The sequence below is a fragment of the Sus scrofa genome, chromosome 8, assembly GCF_000003025.6.
Source record: "Sus scrofa isolate TJ Tabasco breed Duroc chromosome 8, Sscrofa11.1, whole genome shotgun sequence".
NCBI lineage: Eukaryota > Metazoa > Chordata > Mammalia > Artiodactyla > Suidae > Sus > Sus scrofa.
In genome coordinates this window covers 117,526,225-117,546,448 of record NC_010450.4, presented here as the reverse complement: position 1 = coordinate 117,546,448, position 20,224 = coordinate 117,526,225, and the positions used below count along the sequence as shown (strand labels likewise).

The 20,224-nt window shown below is 36.3% G+C and overlaps 1 long non-coding RNA gene across 3 annotated transcripts in view; it reads left to right on the top strand.

Moving 5' to 3' along the window:
• The window catches only part of LOC106507803, a 617,638-nt gene that overhangs the window by 342,482 nt on the left and 254,932 nt on the right, over nt 1-20,224 (top strand). The gene's annotated exons all lie outside the window — the stretch shown is intronic.

Below are 20,224 nucleotides of genomic sequence, written 5' to 3'. Positions count from 1 at the left end.
TTTGCTGTGCAAAAACTTTTAAATTTAATTAGGCCTCATTTGCTTATTTTTGCTTTTATTTCCTTTGCTTTAGGAGATGGATCCAAAAAATATTGCTGTAATTTATGTCAGGGAGTGTTCTGCTTGTATTTTCCTCTAGGAGTTTCATAGTATCCAGTCTTACATTTAGGTCTTTAATCACTTTGCGTTTATTTTTGGCTATGGTGTTAGGGAATGTTCTAATTTAGTTTTTTTGCATATAACTGTCCAGTTTTCTCAGTACCACATATTGAAGAGACTGTCTTTTCTCTCTTATATATTTTGTCTCCTTTGTCATAGATTAACTGACCATAGGTGCTTGGGTTTATTTCTGGGCTCTCTATTCTGTTCTGTTGATCTGTGTGACTGTTTTTGTGCCAGTACCATACTGTTTTGATTACTGTAGCTTTGTAGTATGGCATGAAGTCAGGGGATGTGATTCCTCTAGCTCTGTTCGGCTTCCTCAAGATTTTTCTGTTGGCTTTTTGGGGTCTTTGTGTTTTCATACAAATTTAAAATTTTTTGTTCTAGTTATGTGAAAAATGCCATTGGTATTTTGATAGGGATTGCACTGAATCTGTATATTGCCTTAGTTGATGTGGTTATTTCAACAATATTAATTCTTCCAATCATGGAAGAGCATGATATATTAGTTATCACTTCATTTAGTCTTCTGTATTTGTATCCAAAATAAGATAGCTCTCTATTGTGCAGAGTTGTGCATAAAGGAATATTGCTAAAGATAAATAGAGGTTATTCTGTCTTCATTGGTGATTGATAATTTTATAAGCACAACTTTAATTTTTAAAGTTTTTCTTACTATAAAGCTTAAAAATATTTATTCAATGAGAACTAGGCAGAAGCATTAGATATTTTTTTCAATGGTGACAGAGATCCAACAAAATAGCTGAAGGGAAAGATAGATTTTTTCATATAAGTAGGAAGCAGCAAAATTGTACCAGCTTCAAATATAGTTGGATATAAGAATTCAGTGTTATTGGCACTTCCACCACCTCTTTCCCCCTTTCTATATTATTGGCTTATGTTGGTTTAATTCTCAGGTTGCCTTTTTACTATATGATAGAAAAGATGCTCAGTGACCTGTCCAAATTTAGTGGACTTTAATTCATAATTTCAGAGAACCCATCTTTCCAAGTGTACATTTTAAAAGTCCCAAGGGAAACTCTGATCAACTTTAAATCATATGCTCACCAATGAACTTAATTGTCTGTCTATAGTAATGGAGAATTCTGATTGACCAAACCTAGGTCACATGTCCCATTAACAAGCAGAAAGTATGTGTATGTGTACGGGGGGAGGCTGAGATGGTATGCTGGGGAGCAGGGGAGCTCATCCAAACCATATTGAATTAGTTCCTTATAGAGAAACTGTAATACAAGAAGAAAGAGAAGGAAGGTTTCTAAGTAGACCAAAAATAAATGTCCCCAAAATCCCACTTCTAGTAATATAAGTAGTGAATGGAAACAATAAGAAAACAGAGTTGTAGCAGAGATCAGATATCTGCTGCTAGCGCACATGAAAGACCTGATTCATTGCTCCAAACTTATCTGGGAGAATTCATCTATCAATGTAAAGACCCAGATGAGCTATTGTTGGTCCCTAAAGGGACTATTCCATTCCATTCCTCACCCTACTCAGAGAATCCCAGTGACCACATTGTAAGTGAATTCTTTGTTGGAACAGTTTGGGGAATGGCAGGTGGTGTGTTCACTGGAAATGTCCTATATTATCAACAATGATGCAGTAAATGTCTAACATATAGATAGCTAGTGCTGGGATAAGCCCACTGTGGGTTGGGGAATTTGGAGAGGAAGTTCCTGCTATTTACTCCTGGGGCAGTTATAGTAACCTGATGGTTATCAGCTCTGTGAGTGAATGCCTAATAGGACATTCTGGAGAAACCTGAAGCTTCAGTCTTGAGGTCAGAGGGAAGTAAGATAACAATTATTTTTAAAAATATAATCTAGCGTTTGATAGAATCTGAATGAAATTGAGGAAGTTCTTGATTTCCTGTAACTTGTTGCTAGTGATGCTCAAGAGGGCCTTTACTGACTCACTGTCAGAACCAACAGCTCAATTCACATCATATCAGGGAAACCCCACACAGGGCCATTCATCCACTGACCTAAGGATTTGCAGAGTAGAAACCTCACTTTAAAAGGATAATCTGTATCTCACCAAATAAAAAAAAAATAGTTTTTTTCTTGGTGGGAGAGAGAAACTATTTTACAGGGTATGTGTAAAAGAAAATTGGAGCACTCAAATACAGTGCTGAACACTACATGGAAATTTAAAAATAAATAAAACATCTCTTTTGAGTTTAAAAGTAATATCCCCTAGATTTATGATTCCAGTTACTCATATGACAATACTGTTTGCCAACGACCACTTGAACTGCAATTCTGACATAATAACATTCAAACTTCTAAGTTAATTTTTTCTCTATGTGGATGCTAACAGGGCTCCAGTTACAGTTTAATTTTAAAGAGTAGGATTTTTAACTTACCTAAATTTTGATATTTCATTTAATAATAATATTAAATTATTTTCAGCATTAAACTAATAATAGAGATTAAGAATAATTAATTGTTCTTCCACCTTTATTGAGGTGTAATTGACAAACAATACTAATATATTTAAAGTATACAATGGGATGATTTGATATCTTTATACATTGTGAAATGATTGCAACAATTAAGTAAATTAACATATTCATCATCTCATATGGTCATAATTTTTCTTTTTGGTGAGTATGCTTAAAATCTATTCTCTTAGTAAATTTCAGGTATACATTGTGGTATCGTTAACTCTAGTCATCCTGTTGTGCATTAGATCCTCAGAGTTTATTCATCTTAGAAAGTTTGTCCTCTTTGACCAACATCTCTCCATTGTCCCCCTCTCGCCTTTTCTTAGAGTTAAAAATATAACATCTTAGGACTGGGTAAAACCCTAAGAACCATCTAATCCAGATAGTCAGTGATATTCCTCAGAACATTTGGTTCTGGGAGTTTTATTATGGGCAAAGATGAATGAATGGGAGCAGTAAGGGAACCTGAGATAATGAGTCATGAAGTGAATCGGGCTCTTGACTTCAGTTATTGTAATATGTGCTTTTTTTTCCTGTTTTATATATTGGTATATTTTTGCCTTTGGTAAAATTATTCTACTATTCAGAAAATTTTGAAAATCATATTTTTTTTCTAACTCTCTCACTAAGGAATCTAGACCCAAGAGAATAAGCACCTTGCCCACAACACACATTTATTTAATAACAAAGATATGGTAAGAATGTTTATTTTCTTGATAAAATTCCAATATATTAGATGAATGCTCTCATTTCAGTTGATGGAAAAGTTGAAGCCTAACTGAACTTTCCTTAAAATACATTTGTTTGGATTACCTTAAGGGAGTCTGATGTGTGCATTTTACTGTTCCCAAATAAATAGTGTTCACTTATCAAAAATGGTGGTGGCTTCTTACTAAGTTATAATCATCACCTTTCTATTGAAATTACACATATTACTTTAGCTGATTTTGTACTGTCTTATATAAAGGATTAAGGACAATTTATAAAAAATAAGCAAATAAAATATGTTATAGAACAAGTACATACAAAGGGACTATCAATATCTGCCTCTAGATAATTTCTCAAGCCCCAATTATTAACACAAAGTTATTCATAAAAGAAATTTATTTCTGAATCCTATTTTGGTAGAAAGCCAAATATTTCTTATGTATTCTCAAACTCAAAGTTGGAGTTTCTAATTTTAGCGAAATGCTGTCTCTGACACGTCACTGATCATTTTATATGTAGTAGGGTGGGATTCAGATGAAGTTTTGTTTTGCGTTCTGTTGTTTACTATGATTAATTTTTTTCTCAATAAAATTAGATATTTATATATGTAAGGAAACATCATTATTCTTGTTACAATTAGTCCAGACCATTAGTGTTGATGGCACAGATATCCATGATTACCATAACCTTCTTAGCAGATATAAATTGCTCTCCCCAGTGCCTCTTTCTTGTCCTGGGAACAAAATCATCCTCTTTTCAAGATTCACTTTTCTCCAGTCCTGTCCACCATTCCTGCTATTTTCTTTTTTTTAATTGAAAAATATTTGATTTATAATATTATATTAATTTGGGGCATACAGCATAATGATTCAGTATTCAAAAATGCAGATTATTGTCCATCAGTGGCTTTTATTATGTTAAGATATGTTCCCTGTATACCCACTTTGGTAAGAGTTTTTATCATAATTGGATGCTGGACTTTGTCAAATGCTTTTTCTGCATCTATTGAGATGATCATGTGGTTTTTGACTTTTCTTTTGTTAATGTGATGTATCACATTGATTGATTTGTGTATGTTGAACCATCCTTGTGAACCTGGGATAAATCCTGCCTGGTTGTGATGTATTCTTCTTTATATGTTTTTGCATTCAGTTGGCTAAAATTTTGTTGATAATTTTTGCATCTATTTTCATCAAAGATATTGGCCTATAGCTTTCTTTTTTTGGTGCTGTCTTTGTCTAGTTTTGGAAATAGGGTTATGGTGGAGTCATAGAATGTCTTTGGGAGTGTTCCTTCTTCAACCTTTTGAAAAAGTTTAAGGAGGATAGGGATAAGTCCCTTTTTGTATGATTGGTGGAATTCACCTGTGAAGCCATTTTGTCCTTTCACACTTTAAATATATCTTTCCACTCCCTTCTGGCCTGTAGTGTTTCTGTAGAGAAATCAGCTGATAGCCTTATGGGGGTTCCTTTATAATTAGCACTTTGCTTTTCTCTGCTGCCTTTAGAATCCTCTCTTTATCTTAACCTTTGCCATTTTTATTATAATATCTCTTGGTGTGGGCCTATTTGGGTTCAACTTGTTTGGGGCCTTCTGTGCTTCTGTATCTTGATATCAGTTTCCTTTAGATTTGGAAAGTTTTCAGCCATATTTTCTTCAAATATATTTTCAATCCCCTTTTATTTTTCTTCTCCTTCTGGAATTCCTATTATGCACAGATTGCCCCACTTTATATTATCCCATGGGTCTCTTATATTGCTTTCATGTGTTTTCATTTGGTTTTCTGTCTGCTGTCCTGATTGGGGGATTTCCATTATTCTATCTTCCAAGTCACTAATTTGTTCCTCTGTATTATTCATTCTGCTCTTTTTTTTTTGCCTTTAGCTCAGTTTGCATCTCTACAAATGAATTTTCTAATTTTTCTATGTTCCTCTTTATATTTTAGGAATCTGCATTATTGTTCACATCCTCTCTTAATTCCTTGATATTCAGCTTTAATTCCTTCAGTATTTTCACTATCTCCCTTTTGAACTCAATGTTTGTCAGACTGCAGAGGTCTGTTTCATTGTTGACTGCTTTAGGTGACTTCTCCTGTTCCTTTAACTGGGAATGGTTTCTGAGTTTCTTAATCTTGCTTATGTTTTTCTTTTTCTGTGAGTTTAGGAGCCAAACTCTAGTCTTGTAAGGTTACTTCTATGCAAGAGCACCCATTTGTATTTTTGTGGGGTTTACTGTTTATTTTTGGTGTGGGAGTTTGAATATTTGCTGTCTCTTTCTTCAGTGTGTGCAGGCTGTTATCCCCAGGATGCTCAGAGTGTTTTCAGGGAGAAGAGGCAATGGGAAGGGCCAGTAGGCAGTGCCTGGTTGTTGGGCTCTCAACAGCAGCAAGGACCTGCAGGAAGGTGGCACAGAATACTCCTAGTTGCAAGGCCCTGGGAAGTGGTAATGAGCTCTAGACATATCTACAATGTGACCAAACCTTTAGCAGTAGCAGCAGCAGGGTGTGTGAGTTCCCAGGGAAGGGAGAGGTAGTGTTTGATTGCAGTGCCCTCCTCTGAGGTGATTGGAACCACAGGTGGTGCCTGTTCAGGGAGCCCTAGTGGTAGTGGGCCATGCCCACCTCTGGAGTCAGTGATAACTGTGGTGGTTTGCCTCCACCAACTGTATACCATGCATGAAGCACACCATCTCATTTAGCCCAAAAGGAGGTGCTGCACAGGCTGCTCCCAGTTGCAGGATCCTGGAAAGTGACAGAGGTCAGGCTTGTGGATACTGCCCGGAGCATTCAGCAGTAGCAACAGCAGGGCCAGTGTGTTTCCAGGGTGCGAGAGTACCAACAGGTGGTGTTCAGTCACAATGCCCTCCCCTGTGGTGCCCTAGAGGTGACTGGGGCTGCAAGTGGTGCCTGTTCACAGACCCCTAGTGGTAGCACTCCCACCTCTGGAGCCAGAGATAACTGCGGTGGTTTGCCCCCATGCAAGAAGCACCTCATTCTGCTTAGCCCCCACAGGAGGTGCTGCACAAGCTGCTCCTAGTTTCAGGTTCCTGGGAATAGGCAGTGATCAAGTGTCTGGGCACTGCCCAGAGTGTTTGGCAGTGGTAACAGCAGGGCAGGTGTGCTCCCAGGGAGCGAAAGCAACAACAGGTGGTGTTCTGTCTTAGTGTCCTTCTCTGTAGTGCCCTCTGAGGTGGTTGGGGCCGCAAGTGATTTTTTTTCAGGTATCCCCAGTGGTACTGGGCCATGCCCACCTCTGGAGTCAGAGAGAACTGCAGTGGTTTGCCCCTGCCACCTACAGACCATGCAATAAGCACCCTGTCCCACTTAGCCCATGCAGAGTTGCTGCACTAGCTGCTCCTAATGGTAGGGTCTTGGGAGGGACAGTGACCAAGTGCCTGGGCATTGCCCAGAATATTTGGCAGTGGCAGCTGCAGGGTGGGTGTGTTCCCTGGGGAGTGAGAGCAATAGCATATGGTGCTTGGTTGCAGTGCCCTCTTTTTTTTTTTTTCCCCAACCCCTGAGGTGGCTGGGGCTGCAGGTGGAGCCCACTCACTGGCCCCCAGCAGTGGCATGCCACACCTCCCTCTGGCCTCTGAGACTCCTGCCACGGTCTGTCTCTGCTGCCTTTAGACCATGCAAGAGGCACCACGCCACATTTAACCCCCTAATGCCCTTAGCCTACACAAGAGGTGCCTGGCTACTGGTAGCCTGCACAAGAAGTGCCCAGTCTCCTGTAAAGGAGCAAGAGGCTTCTTGCTGCCCAGATCCTGCGCCAGAGTCTTCCCCCCCTCTGAAAGCCCACAGGGGCACACACACAAGCTCTGGCACAGGCAGTTTCGTATGGTGCCTGCCCCTCCTTTCACCCTCCCCAACAACAGCACCTTGCCTCTCCTATGGGCCCAGACCTTCTCCTGGGTTCCCTCTGCCATGGCATTCCACTACCCAGCCTGTAGCACACCACTCTCCTGCCTGTGGCACACTTCTCTTTAGCCCCTCAGGCTGTCTGCACACAGCCAGCCACAGTCCTCTCCCGGGGACTGACCTCCTGAGCCTAAGTCTCAGCTCCCAGCCCCCGCCGGAGCGTCTCAGGATGTGGTGTCCAGGCCAGTGGTTCAGATGATCTGTGGCTCTCACTCTGCTTTGCCCTCCTCAGTCCAGCTACTGCGCTTTTCTTGGTGACTTTGAGGTCTTGCCAACTCAGCTGATCTTTCTGTCAGTTAGATTGCTTCCCAGGATGTGTGTTCCTTTTCTCCTTCACAGCTCCCTCTCAGGAATGCTAGTCCCATCCTGATTCCTTTTCTCTCTCTCTCTCTTGTTTTTTCTTTTATCCTCCCAGGTATGTCAAGAGTTTCTTGCCCTTTTTGAAGGTTTAGATTCTTCTGCCAGGATCCAGTTGCTGTTCTGTGTGCGGCGTTTTACATGTAGATGGGTTTTTTGATGGGTTTGTGGGAGAAGGTGAGCGAGATGTCTACTCCTCCGCCATATTGCTCTGCCCCTTAGACAGGTTATTTTTAAAGGCTACATTTCAAAATGTAATTGATGGATCAGTGCCTTTGTGATTTTTTTAATAGGTTAAAATGATTAATCTTGGTAATAACTTTTATAACCCTATTAAATCACAAAGATGAGATACTTGGTTGTACTTAATAAACATTTCAACATCATATGTTATTTGTACCATTCAAGCCTAGTTATATTTGTGAGAAATATGCAAAATATTTATGATATAAAAAATTAAATAAGTATGGTGTAAACTCAAATATCCAAACACATGTCTAGAGAAGGATGATGGTTGGCAAAGCATGTCTAACAACTAAAAATTAAGATATGAATTTTTGTAAAAGATCTCCTCTTTGTAGAAATTTCAAAAAATTTATTCATATATTATTATTCTCATTCATGTTTCTTAAGGGAGAGAAAAAGAGTTGAACTAGAGCTAGCGCAATCAGAAAATGTTCATAAACAACATAATCAAATCCAGAGTCAATGATGACATCTGAATCTAGGAGAATGATATTAAGGATTGGAAACAAGGGCTCTTTGGTTTCTACCATCTGTTTAAATGTCATTAGTCTTCATCTTACTACTCTTCTACAAAATTCTCTGCATGTGACTTATAACTGCAAAAAACACTATTACTTCGCCCTCAGGCTTATATATCCAGCTGTCCAAAAAGAAAATATTGGGACAAAATTTTTCTATTTGGACCATTAGACAGTTGGATATATGCACCCAAACCCAACCTTATTCCAAAACCTTGCACATTATATTCCAGAGGAAATCTGTGCTTTTGTTCCTGATTTTAGTTGATGGTACTTCTATCTATAGTCGTCCAAACCAGAAACATATGGGTGGTCTCCCTCACTTGCTCTACATCCAACAATATACCCCTCCTTGGCTGATACTTTCACCATGGCCTGCCCTAAAGTGACAGGTACATAGTTCTGATTGCCAAAGGAAACTTGAAGGACCCAAAGTGGCAATGCTGACAAATCTCCGGCTTATAGCAGGAAAGAGGTACAGTACAGTTGCAGCATTAACATAAGGATATGCATCACAGCAAAAGGAATCTCACAACAAAGTACCTGGTGAGGCCAGGAGTGAGCCACCAGCTGTCCTTCCTCTGTAAGGGCCATCCTGTGACACTGTTTCTTTCTTGAACCAGAACCCACCAGTGTGTGAATGGAATCCCTCAGAATTATGGGAACCCAAAATTTAGTTTCATTTGGGGCTCCTTATATCCTACCAGTGATGGAGGCATATTCTTGATACATAATGCAGGGGTCTTACCAAGACTAGGGGCATATCATGAATTTCATTGTTCAGAAGTTGGTACAAATTGCCCTGAAACTTCAAAGACCTATGGCTGTTAAGCAACACTGTTAATCAATATGTCATTTGTTGAGTAAGAGTCAGTGCCAGGTACATTTATAATTTTTACTGAAATAAGAATAAATTCAGGCCTGCTGGAATTAATCCTCAGAACAAGAACCCATCTCCTATCAAATAAAGCTTAAGTTTCTTAATAGGTCATCAAGATCCGCTAAGCCTGGTCTCTATCAGTTTCATACATTCAGTCTTATAATCTGTGCTCTGTCAACATTGAATTGCCTGCTGCTCTCTATGTGGCAGTGCTTTAGTATGAGCCCTGACAATTTTTTATTTTTTGTGATACAGTTTCCTAACTTAAGCTTTGAGTGCCTAGGCATCCACTTCAAAAATGGCTGTCTTCAATAAACAGTACTGCCAGCCACACAACTAGATAAAGTACCAGGCCACTCACCCTGCCTCCAACCCCTGGCACCTTTATTTTAGAGATGTAGGTTGGTTTTGATAACTGACCATTCGGATTATTTTTTTTCTTCTCTCTCTTTAGATTCCTGCTTTTATATTTTAAATTCATCAGTGCAGAGTGAGCCCAAGAAATTCCAGGTCCCTACCCTCAACCTTAATAAAAGCAGAACCCCAGGCCCATTTTCTCTCTGGCCCTACTACCCCCACCCCCACCATGTCCTTGCTGTGTGGTCCCAGGTGTACCATGTAATTTCTGGGATTTATAAGTAATGCATTTTCTCCCCAAAGTTTCCTGATTATTGCTGAAGGAGTCTTGCAGTCATAATGAGAACTACAAGGGCCAGTCCAGCCACAATAGTGGAGGTTGACAGGCTAAAACTGGCACTCAACAAATGATATTTCATAAATCCAGTCTCAGAGTCTCTCCTACTATCCAGCAAAAGAAGGAATAATCATCTTGTGCCATTTGTCACTCTGTTTTTTGTATCTCCAAGGCAATGCATGCTACATTTGGCTTTGCTGCTCCAGAGCATTTACTATGTAACTCAGAACTTCCAGCTATGATGTGACTCATCTTTTGGTATATGCTACAAGTTAAGCAGCCTGTTATTTGGATTTAATATCATATCACTTGCTGTGCTATGCCAGGATATTGCAAAAAGTCTGTGGCAAGCCCTGCTTGGAGATAGGAGACACATTATAGATTTTTAGGTTGTGGGGGAAAAATTCTTGTGTACTTTTTTAACATAGTACTTTTCCTTGGAGAAATTGCTTCTGGCTAGATAATAAACTTTGAAAAAGACTGAACCTGATCTTAAAACACCAGGTAGTAGTAAATGTGCAACTCAAACCACCCAATAGCAGTTGGATATGATTTCATCCTCCTAGATAAAATGTTAGGCAAATGGGTCAGCACCTTGTGATGATGTTGTATTCAGACCCGACCTGCACAGGCCGTGGGATCACAGGTAAATTGCATGAGATGCTCGATGACAATCCCTGCTTCGTCCTATTCACTGTTATCCCTCCTTCAACCAACATGTATAACCCCATGGATGATCTCTAAGCTTATCCGAATGTGGAGAAAAATTACAGTCTGATTTTTAGATGGTTCTGTGTGATAAGATGTTTATAGTGAGAAATAAAGCAATTCTCCCAAAAAGAAGACCATTCTCTTTTACACTTTGCATGAGATTTTGGACAAAGGTAAAGCTCTCCCAGACTCATAGGTGCAGGCATTAAAATCAAAACTTGCAATGTTCAAAGAAGGGAATATTTTTTACAAAGTCTGGTAAAGAGGTGTGTGGGAGAAACATTTGGAATAACCCCAGAGCATGAAAATTATTGTGTTCAATGTGAATGCTTATCAACAGGATGATATAGAAGAATGGAAAGAATAACTCTTTTGTTAAATAAATCAGCCTACTGTTTGGATATTGCCCATTGTTAAATGGAATCTCTTCTCATCCCCTTCAATATTTTTTTCTTTATCACAAGAATTAGAAAGACAAAATTTACATTTTTTTTATAATGTGTAAAACTTATGATTATGAATGAAAGTTTGGTTCTTCCAGGGAGAGACAGATCTTTGATATTTGAAAGATGTGAGTTAGAAGCCATTTTCTATTGGCTATGGTGGTTGACAAGAAACTTTTCACAGGCAGGCAATTTTTGGTGGTGAAGCTCCATGTTGTTAGTCAACAACTACAGGAAGGTTTGGAAGTTGTATTGGAAGTACAGAGGTAGAGAGAGTAGCAATTCCAGATTTTAGGCATACAGATGATAATCTTGAATCTAGAAGCCCAGTTAATGCCTCTGACTTCCAGGCCTCTGGTTCTTTCAGTGATTTTATAAGCATCTATTTTCCTGTTTTAGATCCTTTTCTCCTTGAGATATCTAGAGTTGTTTTCTTTTCCAGCATAGATTAGATTACTCACACATGCACATTTTTCCTGCCATGTCAGGACTTGTTTAATATTGCCCTTATGAAGCAGGTAGCCACATTTTCAGGGATAGAGATTAAATATATTCTCGATATTGTGTCTCCTTCCTTTCACTAAGGTTTCTACAGCTCTCTCCACTAATGAGAGCTCTGTGTCAGTGGTAATAGCTTACCTTTAGAACCTGAACAGTCCCCTTATGTAAAGCAGTTAGCCACCTGGCAGCATTATATTCTTTTCTTATGGATGGCCAAAATTCATCTTTACATGGGGACAAAACTAATTCTTAATGTGACTTCCTTTCCTGCCCCTTATGTTCTTCCTGTATCATAATGCCATTTCCTCCCTTACTTTCATCAAACACTAGAAAATCTTCAGAGATTTAATTATTCAAACTATTGTAATTTTTTTGTTGGTATATTACTGTTTACTTGTTCACCAATATTCATTACATTATTCATAGTTTCTAAGTGGATAAGCTTTTTGGATTTGTGTGTGCATGTGTGTTGTGAGTGTATGTGAGACAGAGAGTCAGAAGTACGATGGGGACAAACCATTTAAACAGAGTTAAAAACACACAGAATATGATTCTTTCAAATAATTTATGGACTAATGGAACCGGAAAACATATACACACACTTGTGCACACTATGCCCACCAAAAAGCAATCATTCACTGAATGAGTATTAGTTGTACTGTGAATAAATGAAGAAAGTAAAAAATAAAATGAATAAAGAGTAAAAATTATAATCTAATTTGGGTAATCAATTTTTATAGAGTTTTTTTTTCCCATTTAAAGGAGATAAGGGAAAAATTGACATAGGTGCATATATTCAGGGACATTAACTTCTGAACTCTAAACTCTCTCCTAATATTCAAATTTCCTCACACTTTTAGTATAAAAGAGAACCGCAGATAAAAGACAATTTCAGTCAAAAACTTTGTAATCCCAATTCATTATAATGCTATTTACCTCAATAACAACACAAATGAACCAGAAAATACAACTCATCTGCTTTGGTATTATTTTCTTGTGAGTTAGTTGTTTTAGTAGAGTATAATTATGGTAATCAAAATCCAGAATGAAATTATAGTGATTTAAAATTTCTGCCAAGATAGACATTTATATAATCTTGGCAATCTGGGAATGCATAGCATTGTTTCTAATTAAATGAGCTATAATTAGTGCTATTTTTATAAAAAAAAATGGCTGGTGGGGCCTATAAAATGGCTGATTGAGCCTTTGTACACCCTGATAAATTAATTTGTCATTCTAGCTTCAGCTTTTGCTCTATAATTTTTATTAATTTAACTTGTCTCTATGATAATAAAATTAATCTTTTTTAAAACATCTATAAAATATTTGGTAAGGAATTAAATATACATAATTCTCTTAGAGGAATAAGAACGCTTTTGTGAAAACTTTTTCAGGTATTGTACAAAATCTCCTTCTAGGTAAAATGGCAGAAAGATTATCTTTCAGGTACAGTAAAGATAATACTGCTCTCGTGCACTTTGTTGAGCCAGAGAATGGCTTGAATCATTTTAAGCAATGTCATGTCAAAAAGAGTCTTGTGTTATTTTAATGGAAAAAGATAGCATATTCAGTGGGTAGCTTTGGACAAATTTCTTTAAAAAAATAAAGGGAAAGAAAGAAAGTACAGTTCATTGAATGCTCTGTACATGTCACATTGGATGCCTAGACTTCCCTTTCCTTTGTGTGCTAAAACTATATCCAGAGCTGGACTCCAAAAACATGATCCATCTCCTTTTGTGGAGCAGATATAAGAGTATAATTTGAACCATTAATGAGTAAACTGAATTTGTATTTAGGACATTTTAAATCTGGGAATAGTTGTAACTAACAATTAAAATTTTTTTCAATAAATTTAATAAATTGTTTTGTTGTTGTTGTTGCAAGTTGATCCAAAACTTTTTAGACTAAAGAACTTAAAGTGAATTCAATAAATAAAAAATAAATGAATATCTATGATGCAGTCCAAATTGTGGTTAAGTACAGTAGGGCCTTGTGGAGCAATGCATTTCTTTCTTTAGTTTTCTTTTTTATTTTTTGGTTGCACTCATGGCATATGGAAGTTTCTGGGCCAGGGATCAAATCTGAGCTGCAGCCATGACCTACACCACAGCTGTGACAATACTGAATAATTATTCCACTCTGCTGGGCCAGAGATTGAAACCACAACACCACAGAGACAATGTGAGATCCTTAACTCACTGTGCCTCAGTGGGAGCTGTTCATTTTTTTTAATTGAATAAGTTTAATGTGTAACATTATAAGTTTAAGGTGTACAACATGTTACTTTGATACATTTATATATTGTAATATGATTGCCAATATGGAGAAAATCATCACATTACATAATTATATATTATCTATCATTGTCTATTATTGTGCATTAGATCTCCATGGCTTATTTACTACTAATTACAGTTTTACATCCATAAACGCATCAGTCTTACCCCTTCCACTTCCTTTTTCTACATTCCCATTAAAAACACATTAAGTAAGCCCTTTTTCTGTCTCTCTGGCTTTATTTACTTATCTCTCGTTTGATAATTCAGATGCTCTTTTTCCCAAATCAAGCACAAGTTATCTCTCTGGAGTGGGGATTACCCCAATAACATTAACCCATCAAATTTTCCAAAATCTTAAATTTTTGTTTTGATTTCCCACAAGTTAACAAAATTATGCTACTTATTGTTTTTCTAATTGTTTTATTTTACTTTATTTTTGATATGTTCAACTCACATGATGAAAAGTGATCATTGAATATTTATTTTTATTACACAGTCATGACTTATCTTTACCACAAGGAAGTAGTGGCCTTAAATAAAACATTAAACAGATTGACTTAATAGACAAATGCAGAACATCCATTAAAATGCAGAAGAATAGATAATCTTCTCAACTACATGTGGAACTTTCTCAAGGATAGACCACAGTTTGGGACACAAAACAAATCAACAAATTTACAAAGATTTAAATCATATCAAGTGTTTGTTCTGATCAGAATGATGTGAAACTAGAAATCAAGTACAGGAAGAAAGTTGGAAAAATTGCAAGTACAAGGAGACTAAGCAATATACCTCTGGATAACTATTGGATCAATAAAGAAATCAAAGAAGAAATAAAAATACATGAAGATAAATGAAAATATGACACATCAAAATCTATGGGATATAGCAAAGTGGTGCTGAAATGGAAGTTTATAACAATACAGATCTACCACAAGGAAGAAGAAAAATGACAAATAAGCAATCTAAACTTACACCTAAAGGAACTAGGAAAGACAGAACAAATGAAGATCGAAGTCTGTAGGAAATAATAAAAATCAGAGTGGAAATACATAGAGACTAAAAAGAAAGTTGAAAATATCAGTGAAACTCAGCTAGTTCTTTGAAAAGACACACAAATTTGATAACCTTTACCTAGGTTCACTAAGAAAAGAAAAAAAGTAATAAGAAATGACTCAATATGGAAGGGATACCTCTTGAAGTAGTACCTAGAGTATCAGTACTGAGAATGAATTAATTTTTAAACAATTATATTTAACATGAGGTGCAAAGCCAAATATACATGTTTCTAAGAATAAACACTTGAAGACATAATGTGATTAAAGAGAAAAAATGTCAAATTAATTTCAAATTTAATTTTTTAAACCTAGGAGAAAATTATGCATTCACTTTGCTGAGAACAGGGCTCTTATATTATGGAGAGATATGTTTGTCAAATAAATGTAGGATGACCAGCTGTCCCAATTTTCCTGGGCTTAATCCTAGTTTTAGGCACTGAAAACCCAGAAAGTCCCAGGAAAACTGGGATTGTGTTTAAGTCCCCTGGGAGAGAACTTGAGTATCAGAGCTAATTCAAGTGTCAAGTTTTGCAATCAATAAAGTCATCAAGATGCTGTACATTCTTTAAAAGAAGATCAAATACATAGTAGTAACTAGGCAAATATTATCTTGCATAAAATAGCAATATATTTTGTATGTTTAATTCTATAGCCAGTTCTGTTTTATTTTTCCCATTATAAAGTTATAAAGTATAAGAATGAGAGATTCAAAGAAGGAAAATTTTGTTAATAGTTATGTGATAAAAGTCATGTTGGATAGAGGGAATATCATTTAAATTTATATATCATGTTATTAGCAAGGTAGTTAGGTATAATATCTTTAAAGAATAGCTCAACTCTTTGTGGCTCAATTTCTTCATATGTAAAATTGGAATATAATAGTACCACTCAACATTCTTGTGAGACGAGTTAATAGGCATGCAGTGCTTACAATAGTACCAGCACATAAGAATGTGATGTTAGCTAGAATGCCTTATGCTATGAGACACCTAGTCATTCAACAACATTTACCATGTGTCTGTCTATGGCAGATGGCTACGAATGCTGGCACTAGTGATGCACGGAGAAATCAGAACTGTTTTTCTCTTGATGATCTCACAGCTTAGTGGAGCAGAAAAATTCATGAATTCAAATGTGTGGGACAGTGTGATAAGTGTTAATAACAGATATGTGCAAAGTGCTAAGGAAACAGTGGCAGAATCTTAAGAAGCAGGGGAAGGTTTCATAGCAGCGCTTTTAAATGAGCAAAATATTCATAGATAAGTGTTACAAATAAGCCTAATTCTTGAGAATTAAGAGACAAATTGAAACAGGAAACTTTGGACCAAACAAAGGGAACATTTCTTTATGTAGCTGGTAGAAAATATCAATACACATTAGAAATGATACAGGTAAAAATTCAGTAAAAATTGAAAAACCTAGTAGTAAAATCAGCATTTAAAAGAAATCAGAATATATTGCTCACCACGTGTAGTTTTTAATGAATTTATTTTTCTAGTATAGTTGGTTTATATTGTTCTGTCAGTTTTCTACTGTACAGCAAAGTGACCCAGTCACACATATATGTACATTTTTTCCACATTATCCTCCATCATGTTCCATTACAAGTGCCTAGATATAGTTCCCTGTTCTATACAGCAGGATCTCATTGTTTATCCACTCCAAATGCAATAGTTTACATCTATTAACCCCAAGTTCCCTGTCCATCCCACTCCGTCCCTCTAACCCTTGGCAACCACAAGTCTGTTCTCCAAGTACATGCATTTCTTTTCTGTGGAAAGGTCCATTTGTGCCATATATTAGATTCTAGATACCATAAGTGATATCGTATGGTATTTGTCTTTCTCTTTCTGACTTCATTCAGTATGAGAGTCTCTAGTTCCATCCATGTTGCTGCAGATGGCATTATATTGTTCTTTTTTATGGCTAAATAGCATTCCATTCTGTATATATACCACTTCTTCTTAATCTATTCATCTGTCAATGGACATTTAGGTTGTTTCCATGTCTTGCTATTGTGAATAGTACTGCAGTGGACATACGGGTGCCCGTATCTTTTTCAGTGAAAGTTTTGTCTGGATATATGCCCAAGAGTGGTTTTGTTGGGTCATATGGTAGTTCTATATTTAGTTTTTTGAGGTACCTCCATACTGTTTTCCATAGTGGTTGTTACCAATTTACATTCCCACCAACAGTGTAGGAGGGTTCCCTTTTCTCCACACCCTCTCCAGCATTTGTTATTTGTTGACTTGTTAATGATGGCCATTCTGACAGGTGTGAGGTGGTACCTCTCAGTAGTTTTGATTTGCATTTCTCTAATAATTAGTGATGTTGAGCATTTTTTCATGTGCTTGTTGGCCATCTGTATATCTTTGGAGAAATGTCTATTTAGGTCTTTTGCACATTTTTCATTTGGGTTGTTGCTTTTTTGCTGTTGAGTTGTATAAGTTGTTTGTATATTTTAGAGTTTAAGTCCTTATCAGTTGCATCATTTGAAACTGTTTTCTCCTATTCTGTAAGTTACCTTTTTTTTTTTATAGTTTCCTTTGCTGTGCCAAACTTATCAGTTTGATTAAGTCCCATAAATAGTTTATTCTTGTTTTTATTTCTGTTGCCTTGGGAGACTGACCTAAGAAAACATTTGTTGGTTGATGTCAGAGAATGTTTTGCCTATGTTCTCTTCTAGGAGTTTGATGGTGTTTTGTCTTAGTAGTTTAAGTCTTTAAGCCATTTTGAGGTTATTTTTATGCATGGTGTGAGGGTGTGTTCTAGTTTCATTGATTTACATGTGGCTGTCCAGGTTTCCCAGCAATACTTGCTGAAAAGACTGTATTTTTCCCATTTTATATTCTTGCCTCCTTTGTCGAAGATTAATTGACCGTAAATGTCTAGGTTTATTTCTGGGTTCTCTATTCTGTTCCATTGGTCTAGTACCACACTGTCTTGATGATTGTGGCTTTGTAATTTTGCCTGAAGTCTGGGAGAGTGATGCCTCCTGCTTGGTTTTTGTTCCTCAGAATTGCTTTGGCAATTCTGGGTCTTTTGCGGTTCCATATACATTTTTGGAATGTTTGTTCTAGTTCTGTGATCAGTGTCGTGGGTAATTTGATAGGGATTACACTGAGTCTATAGATTGCTTTGAGTTGTATGGCCATTTTTATGGTATTAATTTTTCCAGCCCAGGAGCCTGAAATATCTTTCCATTTCTTTGAATCCTCTTTAATTTCCTTGATTAATGTTTTATAGTTCTCAGCATGTAAGACTTTCACCTCTTTGGTCAGGTTTATTCCTAGGTATTTGATTTTTTGGGTTACAATTTTAAAAGGTATTATACTTTCTTATTCGTTTTCTAATATTTCATCATTAGCATACAGAAATGCGACTGATTTCTGAATGTTAATCCTATATCCTGCTACTTTGCTGAATTTGTCGGTCAGTTAAAGTAGGTTTTTTTTGTGGAGTCCTTAGGGGTTTCTATATCATATCACATGCATACAGTGACAATTTTATCTCTTCTCTTCCAATCTGGATACCTTTTATTTCTGTTTTTGTCTGATATCTGTGGGTAGGACTTCCAATATTATGTTGAATAAAAGTGGTGAGAGTGGGCATCATTGTCTTGTTCCAGATTTTAGTGGGTAGACTTTCTGCTTTTCTCCACTGGCTATTATGTTTGCTGTGAGTTTGTCATAAATGGCTTTTATTATGGTAAGGTATGTTTCCTCTATACCCACTTTGGTAAGAGTTTTTATCATGACCACATACGTGTATTTTACACATTAAATCATAGGGGTTCATAATTAAGACGCTGGGGAAAAAAGTGCTTGTGAAAAAATATATGTGACTTCTGAAGAAGTACATGTTTTGGTTATATTTCTAAAATATTGAGGATTATGTATTTACTCTAAAATATTGCTTTCAAGAATATAAATGAGGTGAAATAAACCAATTCAAGGAATTAAGGAACACTAATATTAATTTAATCCAGAGAGTTAAGATATCCCAAATAGTATTTTATCAATCATGTTTCTTTAAGGCAGTAGGCAATTGAAATTATTGCAGGTATTGTTTTTGTAAGATTTTCCTATGACTTTATATTTGAAGAAGAAAAAAAAAACTTCCCAAGCTACATTCTTTAATTAATAATTATCGGCACTAATTATTATATATTAAAGTGAAAATAATACTTTCTTTTTGAATCAAGATGTTGAATAAAGGGTAGCTTTTGATTTTTATCATATTGAGGAATTTCCAAAGTTTTTAAAAATCAGAAACAAACTTATCAATAACTTCACAGCCATTTATCTTATCTAGAACTCCAGAAAGTCCATCATAATGAAATGTACACTGAACCAAAGCATACCGTGTGTCACCTTGATGCTCACATTCTTTGAATCCAGAATTATCTACCTGTGAGGTTAGGTTAAGGAAAATATTACATTTAAACTTGGAGAAGAAAGTGATTTCTAAAAAGACGCATGAATACCTCATATGGGAAAAGTAAGTGAGACAAGTGAACATTATTTTCAACATTCATGGACACATACATTGAAAAAAATTTACTGTGCAACTGCTTTATGCTACGAGTTCTAGATAGGAAGATGAATACAGTATCAGCTTCCAGAATCTAAATGAAAATATAATTGCTGAATATTTACTCTTATGGGAAAAAAGACGTAGATTTTATTTACATAAAAACTATTCTAATTAAATGGTATATCAAGATATTTTTTATTAAATTAAAAAAATTGATTTACAGGGTTTAAAGTCTTCTGGGTCATTGCAGTTATTTACCTTTTGTTCCTATGTCCTTATGGCTAACCTTCGCTTTTCCTAAGTGTTTGTTCAAATGGTACCTACTTAATGAGACCCATCCTGATGACTCCACTTAAGAGCATAACCAGCCCCACACCCACCCTTCAACATAATTTATTCTCCCTTACCTTGATACAGTTTTATTTTTTTCATGATATTTGTCATGACATAAAATGCTATTCAATTTACTTACATTTGCATATATTCTCTCTCCTCCATAAGGATATAAGGTTGCAGCTCTTTAAAATTTTATTCAGTTGTTACTATTGTTTCACCAGTATATCCAGGCCACTTGGAATAGCAATCCTTAAAAATTTATTATGTAGATTTTTTTTTGAATGAACAATAAGAATGACAAAAGCAATACTCAAAAGTTAGAATTGTTTGGAGTTCATTACATGTAATCTCATGGCAATGCAATAATTCAAATATGGTTTGTTACCTTGGTAGGGCAATAGATTTAACTTTG